We start from the raw sequence: 10,696 nt of genomic DNA on the forward strand, positions 1-10,696 counted from the left end.
TCGTCTCTGATTGACATAGCTCCTATTCCAGCACAACACAGAACTTGTTTTCGTCACTTTGCGACTTTCTCAAGATGCCATTAGTGGGCAACGTGACACGATGTGAGGTAAATCACACAAAACCACCATAAACACAAGGGCAGGGCCAGATTCACAGCTCCATCATTGCAGTTTCACTCTATAGGAACTCTGTTGAAAGGAATCTTGTCACACATAAGACCAGAGTTGCATATTCAGCCCACAGTGTGGTCATGAGACACTGCAACGGAAGAGCACTCATTTCTATTACCAGAGAGCACCTGGGCCATACAACTGCATTTATGTTCTGTGAACAAGTAAATATAAGGTAGAAATACATGCACAATGAGGAACAGAATTGGGGTTTCTATGGAAACTCAGAATTCCTGACTTGTATAGTTAAAATTAACCATATCCATTGTTAATGGAGTTGTGGGGACAAAGAAATGTTGTGGGGTTTTTTTTTTTGCTTTATTATGTGTGAACATTTTCAGTTATCTTTCTCTTTTCTCTTCATCTCTCTCACACATACATGTTCATGCACAGTTTTTTACAATAGACATATTTTATATATGTGCGCTGTGTAGCTTTCCTAACTCGCAATAATATTAAGCAGAGTTACTCATGTAAATCTCCCATTCATTATTGGGACAATAAACCTCAGAGACTGTGAAAGCACTGCATTAAACTCATTTTTCTCGGTACTGATACAAATATAGGACACTAACATCCAGATTAAATGGCACGCATAAACCTAAGGACCCACTGTTGCTGGGTATCATGCATCATGCACTTATCTTTCTGTCATATGCAACGCTGAGGGAGAATGTTCTTAACAAAATGCATCTGTATTTCCCAGAACAACATCTCTTGCTAGGAAGATGGAAGCAGCACCAGTACTTAAAAGCTTTCCACGCTAAAACACCCAATGACCGCCTGTAGCTTACAACCTTTGGCTCTGATTGAGCCATATATCACATGCTAAGTAGAAGTGGGACTGACTGATCAGAGCTTGAATAGAGGACCTCCAAGGAAAGCTTCAATATGGCAGAACATGGTATTAAGCGGGTCACTACGTGGTGCATATTCCTAACACTTCATATTGAGCCAGTACTCCAACTGCGACCCACTGGTGCTGATGGAGGTGCTAGTTTTTAACAGAAAAATAAAATCACAGCTCCAGCCCTTTTTGAGGAGAAATAGTACTACATCACCTCCATTTATGCACAGAGTTTGGCCTCGATTGCATTGCTATGGATAAGTCACAGAACCAATGCGTGCAAAGTCTATTAGTACCTGCAAAGCAGTGAAAAATACGGAGTAAACTTAGGGACACCATTATATCCACCCACAAATGACTGACAGATAAAACAATTAAAGTTAAGGAATGGGAGGATTTTGGTGCACTGGAGTCGAGAAGGAGAAAATTCTTCCTGATAAAGTTACAGACATGGTCCTATTATCACAGTAAGGCAGGATGATAGATTTATTCCAACCCCCAATGGTTTATTTCAGCAGTGGGCACAAAGGGAGCCCTCGTCGAACCATCTGCCAAGTACTTTTGGTATCTGATGGCACGGAAGGATCATGAAAATGTAAGAAGTTGCTGTTTACATTAATGAAAACACAGGTTCAAAAATTGGGTTGAAAAAGCAACAACATTGCAAATGCACCTTTAAAATGAACGGCATTTCACACCGAATTCGGCTTCTGCTTCCTCGCTGTCCCTCTCTCTAATGGAGTTTGCACTCACCAAAATGAAGTGTGCGTTGTACCTGGGACTGTCTCTGCTCTTTCACCTGGACAGAAATAAAAATAAAGCTCTCCCGTTAACTGTGCTTCAACCCCTACACCATTACTTCCAGCATTCTTATAATGAGGGCTGGGTAAAATTGAAGCCTATAATAAGAGTATACCCTTCCTTTTTATAAAGGCTGACCTGCAGTTCTGGTTTACAAACCAAATGACAGTAGTCGGGCATATTAGTGCTTTAACCTTTTTATTACATTACATACATGAAAACAATTAAGGCTGGGATTCTTTCCAATGTATTATCATTTTCTGTTCCCTCTGGCCTTTTTCCATCCATTTCAAAGAATGTACATAGCACCAACTGAACATTCTCTCCTGTTTTATTTTTTTGTTCCTTTTCTTCTTAACAACTGTCATGCTTTCAAGATCAGCCAACTATAGAGTATCATGCAACAGCAGCAGCCAACAGCAGCGGCGGCAAAAACAACAACAAAAAGTTTGGGGGTTTAAAACTCCTCATAAAATTAAATCTGAGATTTAAATTCTCCCTCATATTTTATTGTCTTTTCTTTTCTTTTTCCTGTGGTAAATGGTAATTAGAGTCAATAATCTTTTGCTGAGAGAGCACCTTGTCCTCACAGTGTTTATATCATCATCATCAAAGATCTGCCTTAAGGCCCTGGCGTGTTAATAATTTAAGGTGTGCACAGCCTAGTTATAGCAGGAAGCCTAGTTATTGAGTTTGTAAACCAGCTGATGATTTATGGGAACACCTTGCATGAGTCATGCTCATTAAATAAAATACTTCAGTTTAATAAGGAACATGGGGTAAACAGTTCTTCCCGTTACAGGGTGACTGTGCAATTGGAAATCGCTGAGTTTTGTCACCAGCTTCGCCACTGCTATTTTGTCTTAATTGTAATGTCAGGGACCGCTTGTCTGTATGCGCATGCACATGTGTCCATGTGAACTCACGCTTCCCCCCGCAGTACAGATAGAAAGTCTTTCACCGATGCTCTTTTTTTTTTCTCCCACCCTCTCTCTCCATACAGCTGTTTCATAAGTTACCCTCTGATAATGAAAATGTTAAATCTCTCTTTAAAAGGCTACTAATTAAGAAAACAGAAATGTGCACGGAAATAAAATTACAAGGGAAAAAAAATCAATATATGGTTGTTAAATGTAGCTTGCATTTGAAAGCCATAACCATATTTTACTTTTAAACACTAGAGTTAACTCTGACTCATTAGAAATTCCTTGGGAAATTGAGGCAGTAAAAGCCCTACACATTGGCCTCTTCTGTTTTACCAGAAGCAAGCATGCTTTGCCCACCGCTTTAGAAAGCCACTGCATCTCCAAGAGATTTCAGTGGGATAAGGGAAAGGGTCAGTATCTACCCTCGGCTGGCAAACATGCAGGCAATAACATCCTCTGCATCATCTACTTCTTATTGTCTGCTTTTTCAGCTTTTTGGAAACCGGGGAGCGGTTCCGTAGGTGCACTGAAACACCCCCTCCCCCATTCCCACTAAAAGCCGGTTGGCACTTGAGCACTGGGAGTGGAAGGAGTCAGTGGCTGGAGGCTTCACCAGGCTGGAGGCTGTTCCGAGGCAAAATTACCTTTGTCTTCACTGAAGGGGGGGAAAGGTGGGACTCGTGGAGTTATAATATGTCCATGGAATAAGGGGAGAAACAAATTGAGTGATAACATAAAAACAGTACATACTCTTTTCCTGATGGATTTCAGTCTTCCCATCCCAAAATCAAAGGCAACTCAATTGGGTTGACTTAAGCTGATAAACAAACAATACGGAATTAGTTTTCAAAAAAAACCAGCCAACTTTTCCCAGCAATCGAGTATTAGCAAACATGCCATTACCCCTGCAATATTGATTTTTGTGTTCTTTATGGTTCCTTTAGATGTACTTTTCTGTATTCTTTTCACATGGGTGACATAGCTGTAAGTTTAAATTTCTGACAAATAACTGAACATCCTCAAATATAGACAGCCTGTCAGGTATCATTAATAAATTTGTTAGAAAATATTGGGCCAGACCCACGTGTGGTGCAACTTTTGGACTTAACCACACCATGCGAGCGAGTGATCTGGCTGCCAATTTGTAATTAACAGTTTGAGTCCTCCCTTTTTTTCCAGGCAAAATAAAGCAGGGTGTACATACCACTCGGGCCATCTCTTTGAGGTATCTAAATGCTTTCCATTGCTCTAATATTTGCATTTTGTAATCTTTTGTTTGTTTGACACTCGTGCCAGCATAGGGGAGTATTGTGATCTCATTTTGCAGAGGGAGAAGGCAGCACAGAGAACTGCTGGCGAGAGCCACAAATGAAATCAGGCACCCAAAGGCAAGGGTTTCAGGACTTTCTGCTGACCAATGCAAGGCAAATGCAGAGGCCGAGTCCCTCAGAAACAGCACTGGCACCACCAGACACATTGCACAAACAATCAGACCAGCTGGCCCAAAGACTGAGCAGGCACCAGACTGCAAGGGTTGCAGACCCGTGGCCCTGCTCCGAGGTAGACGCCTAATGCCTTAAAGGACAGGAACAGCAATGGTTAGGGGAGAGCAGAGCAGACGAAGGCTCACTCCAGTTTCACTGCTTTTCCTATACTCTGCCCCAAAACAACCACTATTGTTCATCCTTATTAACAGCACACCATGCTGGTCAGACCTTCTGGGATTTGAGTGGTTCCTCCAGGCGTATGCGTTGGAGGGGCACCCAGAAGCTGGCTTCTTGGTGGGTAAGGGCCTTAACCACCAAAACCAAAGGTTTTCTCTGCACAGCAGGCTCAGGTAGGATTACTCAGCCCTCCCTGCAGAGGCTGCTGGTTGCGTGGGCAGAGCAGTCCCTTGGCCGTCCAGGGGCTGCTTCAAAGCCCCATGCTCCTGCAGAAAGCTACCTTGCATGCACCGAGGTGTCTGACCTGCATCAGCTGTAATAAATGCTTCCTTGCGTGCTTTCAGATTTCAGTTATCTCCAAGTCAGGTGGTAGCTCAGTGAGGTGTTTGAGAACGTAAATTTTGCAAGTAGGAGTTAGGCATGTCCTCCTCACCAAAAATGCCAAAGTCACTGACTCAGAGGCACAGGAGGAGCCTGGGGCAGAGCAGAGAGAAAAAATCAGCTTCTTCAAGGCACAGAATAAGTGCCCTAATTCATAAACTTGTCTTCTAAAGGGGAGAAATCTTTACAATCTCTCAACCATGACACTCCTTACTCCTGGAGGCTATAACAAAGGTGATGTGGGAAGGAAAGGCACTGGACTGGGGGAGGGAGTATCCTTTTTACAATTCAGTCATTGTACATGACTGCTTTGGACTTTTTTTTTTTTTTTTGCTCTTCAACTTTATATAGTATGGGTTGTGGTTGCCTCTTCGTAACCACACAGAAGGCAGAAAACAAAATATATTTCCTTCTTATCTTTACACTGTGCTTAGTGGATGCAAGAATTGCATCAGCTTCACCTCCACAGGAGTGACCACCTCCTTCCCCAGCAAGCCCCCAGCGATTGTACTCAATTGCCCTTTGCACTGTGAAGGTTCTGGCAAAACACATTCCTGATGTTATCTGTGAGTGCAACAGAAACTACCACCAAATTCAGAAAAGCAGCTTTATGGAGTTACTTCTATTAGCGCACTGGTCTGAGGACGTAACAGGGCAAGGGAGTTCACTCAGACAAGGGACTGGGAAATGTTCCCAAACCTGGTAATATGGACCCAGACTGAAGTAAGATGCTCTTGACTCCATGTGTACTTCTGCCCATCTTGCATTTCAAATTACATACAAATAGTTAAGATCCTATTGCAGTCAATGAGATCTTAAGTTCTAGCTTATCCTTAGGGTGAGCTGAACCGAGGCCATACATCATCAGCACACTGCTCCCTACCACACTTCACCCCCCTGATGCTGAGGCTTGACACCAAACCTTATCCATTAATATCTTGAAGACCAGCAGATATTAAGATTTTCCATTGCAAACGTCAGGGTTCCACTTCCCTCTTTTTGGCTGGAGGCAATGGCAAGAAGTTTGGATGACCTAATTACTGACATCAGCCAGAAAGAACAGTAATCCAAACTAACTGTCTCCCTCCCATAACATTAGTCCCAGCTGCTGTGGGTTCCTGACCCCTGTCATGTGATAAAATGCAATCGCCAACCCTGCCCCACACCAGGAGATTGGAGACATGGTTAGTTCCTGGTCTCTCTCCAGAATGACACTCTCTTACTGCTTTGTGCCCAGAACAAACCAATTGTTGGCAAAAGAGGACCAAATGAAACCATTTGCACCCTCCTATCTAGAACTGGTAAAGAGCAGCAGAGGAATCCATGCCCAAGCTGCACTCAAGAGGAGTACTTCCACTACTGCAGGCCAGCAAATGCCTTTAGCCAATCTGATTTGCTACAGGAAAAACATCCCATTGCTTCTTCCCTTAGTGGTAGGCATGGTATGTGGGCTTCCTTTGGAGATGGGCAAACTGGTAATTATGATTATTTGCATTGGAGTAATACCTAGAGACTAGATCCCTACTGTTCTAATCTATATAGCAAATGATCTACACAGCCAACGTAAAGGATTTTCAGCCCAAGTATAGAAACACCATGTTTCAGGTCTTGGAGGTTTCAGATGAGTTGACACAGTTTTGGATGATCCTTTGAATTGAGGTCAAAAATAGTCACAAGATGTAGAAAAAGGAAAGAGCATGAGTAAAGAACTGAAAACATAGGAAGAAGAAAAGCTAAATTAGGCCATTAACTTATAAAGCAGGTATTGAGTCGAAAAGGAGTTTGGCAGGATCTGAGCAAATTGTAGATTATAAAATGGAAAGATACCAAAACAAGGCTGTCTCCTACACATTCACAGGTAAGTTAACATACCTAAGCAAATTTCATCCTCTAATTGGCTTCAGTTAAGTGGTCTATTCAGGGCATCTTTGGGATAATTTGGAGTGCCTGCTAGGATGCCTAGCAAGTGAAAAGCTCCTGGGAATTAAGCAAAGGAGTCACAGAAACACCCCTAATGAAACATCTGGAGAGTAACAAAGAACATGATACAGGCTCACCTGGGTTTTGAAGGCTGTTTGTCAGCAAGGCACAGTAGGACTGCAGTCCAATTGAAAATTGAGAGGGAGAAAAAAAATGAAAAAAAAAAAAGAAGAAAAAAAAAGAACCTGCTGATCAAACTCTAGGATTCATGACTATGGGCAGAAATAAACCATGGTAACGATGAGTAAGTCCATAAAACACTGGAAATCATATTAAGGACATTAAGAATATTTATCATATTCTGCCCAAACTGCACAAATCTGTCCAGAAAATTGCAAAATGAGCTCATGCTCAATATAAAGGGAGGAAGAAATTTCAAAAGACTAATATGAAGCAAATGTTAGCCCTGCATTTCTTCATGTCCTATCTGAACCAAAGTCAACTTGCATCTGCGCTGGGGCAAACTCAGAACTTGACCCAACCTGACTGGATTTTGAAAGCGTGGCTCCAGATGAGCAGCGAGCAGACAGGGTCTAGCTACCTCCAGATAAAAATCTTTCCTTAGCTAAGAGAAGATAAAGGCACCAAAGAGCATGTCATCCTAAAACAGTCAGAAATCTTAGTCATAGCCATCAGTGTTCAGCCCAGGCATAAAACCAGAGCTGGAGATGTTCCTTTGTAGATAGCAGTGCGCCCACTGGAGATAAGATAACCGAGTGAGTGATTCTGTAACAAATAGTGGGAGCAACATACAAAAGAATCAGTGAAACAAGAAGATATTCCGGAAAAAAATCTGGTACATGACTGATGGATACCTATGGCAGTTAAACCAGAAAGGTGACCGAGTCAGCTGCCTCTTATTTGCTGTCTTTTTCTGGCTCAGTTTTGAGTGTTTTGATAAGGTGTTGCACAGCACATAGCAATGGATTAACAACTTATAAATCCTGGTTTGCTCCACGTGCATTTGAAGTTAAGTTAGAAATAGCTAGCATAGATTGTAAGTGGTTCATCCGACCAATTCTCTTTAATTTATCACAGTCAGGAACACCATGCCAAGCCTACGCTATGCAACGTCAAACAGCCCAGCAGATGGCAAATGATAAAGAACTTGATAAGGAAACGTCTTGGCTAATTAAAAAGGTTGATATTTGTCATTGTTAGAATATCATAACACACCTCACAACACTTTATTAGGCTCACCAGTTTGGGGCAAGTAGGCAGAAGGCAAACCACAATCCTGCCAACTTCTTGAGTAAATACAATTAATCCTGAGGTATAGTTACAGAACAAGGTTATGCCAGGACAAGAGCAACATCCAAAGTTGCCAAATAGCTCCTATCTAAATAGGAGAGATTTCAGCAAGTAAGTATTTGGGAACCTGACATACATACGACTAATGTGCCTGTGCCAAAGTCAAATATGAGAAGCCTGCATTACAGGAAGGCCTGCAGGAGGACCTGGAGCTGCTGTCTGTACCTTGAGGACATCCAAAAGCAGTTGGCATGGCTCTTGTGCTGGCAGAAGCGGCACATGCCCACCCCGCTACTGACAACAAGAAAGAAAATGCGAAGGCGACACAGATGCCAGGTGCTGCTGAACAGATGCTGGAGATGAGGAGCGGAGCACATGACGAGAAAGTCCTGGAGGTGCTCAGGACGTGGTCGCTAACCCAAGCCCCGTGAAGCTGAACAGCGTCTTGGTATCGATGGCTTTCTGGTCTTCTCCCCCACCCGCTCCCCACGTGCACAATATGTGCATTCTTTTGAGCACGTGTTTTGGGGGCAGCGGGAAGAGGTTGCTGCTGTATTGTCGTGTTTGCTTTCAGTGCCCCCCCCTCCCCTTTTCAGAGGTATGGTTTAACAGCAGTGAACACTGACCCCTGCCTTGTGGTAAGGACATAGTCCTCCTCTCCCTGGCTTAGTGCAGGAGCTCAGGACGCAAGCTTAGCAGAGCTCCTCTCTGTCGAAGATATAAAGAGGGGCATCCTCCAAAGGCTGGTAAAAGGCATCAGTTCAGGTGGCAGAAGTGGCAGTGCGATGGTTCAAGGCCTGAAAAAGACCTTACATCATTCCCGGACAGAAGGGACAGCAAGAGTGATCAGCTATTGCTTCCAGGGGGAAAAACAGCCAGAGACTTTAACTCTCTATTACTATTATTTTAAAGGACTCCTTATAATACAACATACAATATAACAAAAAGCAAAACATAAGGTTTCTTAGAAAAAGGACCCTGAGAAGGAAACATTACAGCAGACTGTTGGATCTGGCCCAGTGCTGGGCAAGCACATCCCAGGCACAGATCAGGGCCAGTGCTCTTACTATCGGCCACGTCATGGACATGAGACCCACAGGCCGAAGCAAGCTCTGCACGACTACACCTACAAAAATAGCAAGTGCATTGTAAATCACTTTGAATGGGCTGCCCAGAGATTTCTGAAGGATTGAGTCGCTCAGGGAAGGAAGAACAGACAGGGGCATGGTTAACCCCAAGTCCTGCAGGAAGAGTGGCCACAGAGCATCGCCAAGGGGGGGAGCTTTTTGAGGCATCCAGCTGGGGGAGCACACCAGAAGCCTGATACACTGATACACATGGGGCTGCCCATGCTGCAATCAGAATAGAGCATGCAAAGAGAAACAAAAAGACAGTGTTACGGGCTTTACAGAGGCCTTTCAAACCCAGTAGGTGCAGGGCACGCAGTTGGGAGGTTGACGCCCTTGCTGCCATGCCTTAGCAGGTAGGGACACTCCAGCTCACTAGGTTAAAAACTAACACACGGTACTTGTGCTGAGGTCAGGCTCGTAGTTGCAATGCAGATAGATACACTCTGACTCAGACTGGGGAAATAATTGACATGGGAACAATAATGAGAAAATCAATTGCTAAGTCAGATATCATCGACTGCAATGAAAATTTTGTGCGTGGAGGATTTGCAGGATAAAGACCCAGGTTTTCTTTTAGGCTAGGCTAGATGTGAGTTGGTAGAGATGCGAGAAAAGATAATGTGGTTAATATTGCTGTCCTTGTTCCCCCGCACTTCCGGCTCAAATTCAAAAGGAGTATGGTCCGACGGCTTCCCAGGGCGATTCTTGGGCCAAAGTTTCAGGCTGCGATTCTGCAAACGTTCAAAGATGCGCACAGTTAAGGCCTTGTGGGACTGGAACATCACACTGTGCAGTCTGGGCCACTGCACGGTTTCATTAAATTTAACATTAGACCTAACGTATCAGCAAAAAATATAGCTTGGTGTTACCCTGCCTATCTCTGCATGTATGCGGGACACTTCATCGCATAAGGCCCATGGATCCTGTGCTATTATTTGCAGCAGTTTGCAGCTGTACTCAAAGCCTTTAATCGGTACTCCACTAATTCAGGCAGGGTCCAAAGCGTAAAAAAAAAAGCCACCCTTTCCCCAAAATGAATACTATCTGAGAACACTTAATACCATTGTGAGCCATTCACTCTGTTTTGCATGATGTTATCTTCATCTTCTGTCAACAGCATCTACTGAAAGATCGATAGTCATCTTAAAGCAACGTTTATTATCGTGTTGCCTCTCACACCTGCCCCATCCTACCTTTGCTCTTTGTCTCAGAGGCAGCAAAAAGCGCAGCAAACTACAGCGGAGGCATGCCTTCATCTCACAGCGTTGTGGTTTTTTGTTGCAGGATTACTGTGCTAATTTAAAGACCTTGTGTACATCACCGCTGCCACTATTTCTTGACTTGGAAGAGTGGAGTATTTCTCCTCCGGGAGCTCTCTCTGTAGAAATAAGGCCCATAGGTACCTGTGCACGCTCGATAGAGACGTAATGCAAAAAATGAAAAAAAAAAAGAAAAGGCCAGGCACGAGTTTAGCCTGAATGTATTTGCAAGTGTGGAGTCCCGGGGTTAAAATCTTCCCCGCGAAAGGCAACGGCCGGGGGTGGG

This window comes from Egretta garzetta, unplaced genomic scaffold, assembly GCF_000687185.1.
Source record: "Egretta garzetta isolate BGI_Z169 unplaced genomic scaffold, ASM68718v1 scaffold246, whole genome shotgun sequence".
NCBI lineage: Eukaryota > Metazoa > Chordata > Aves > Pelecaniformes > Ardeidae > Egretta > Egretta garzetta.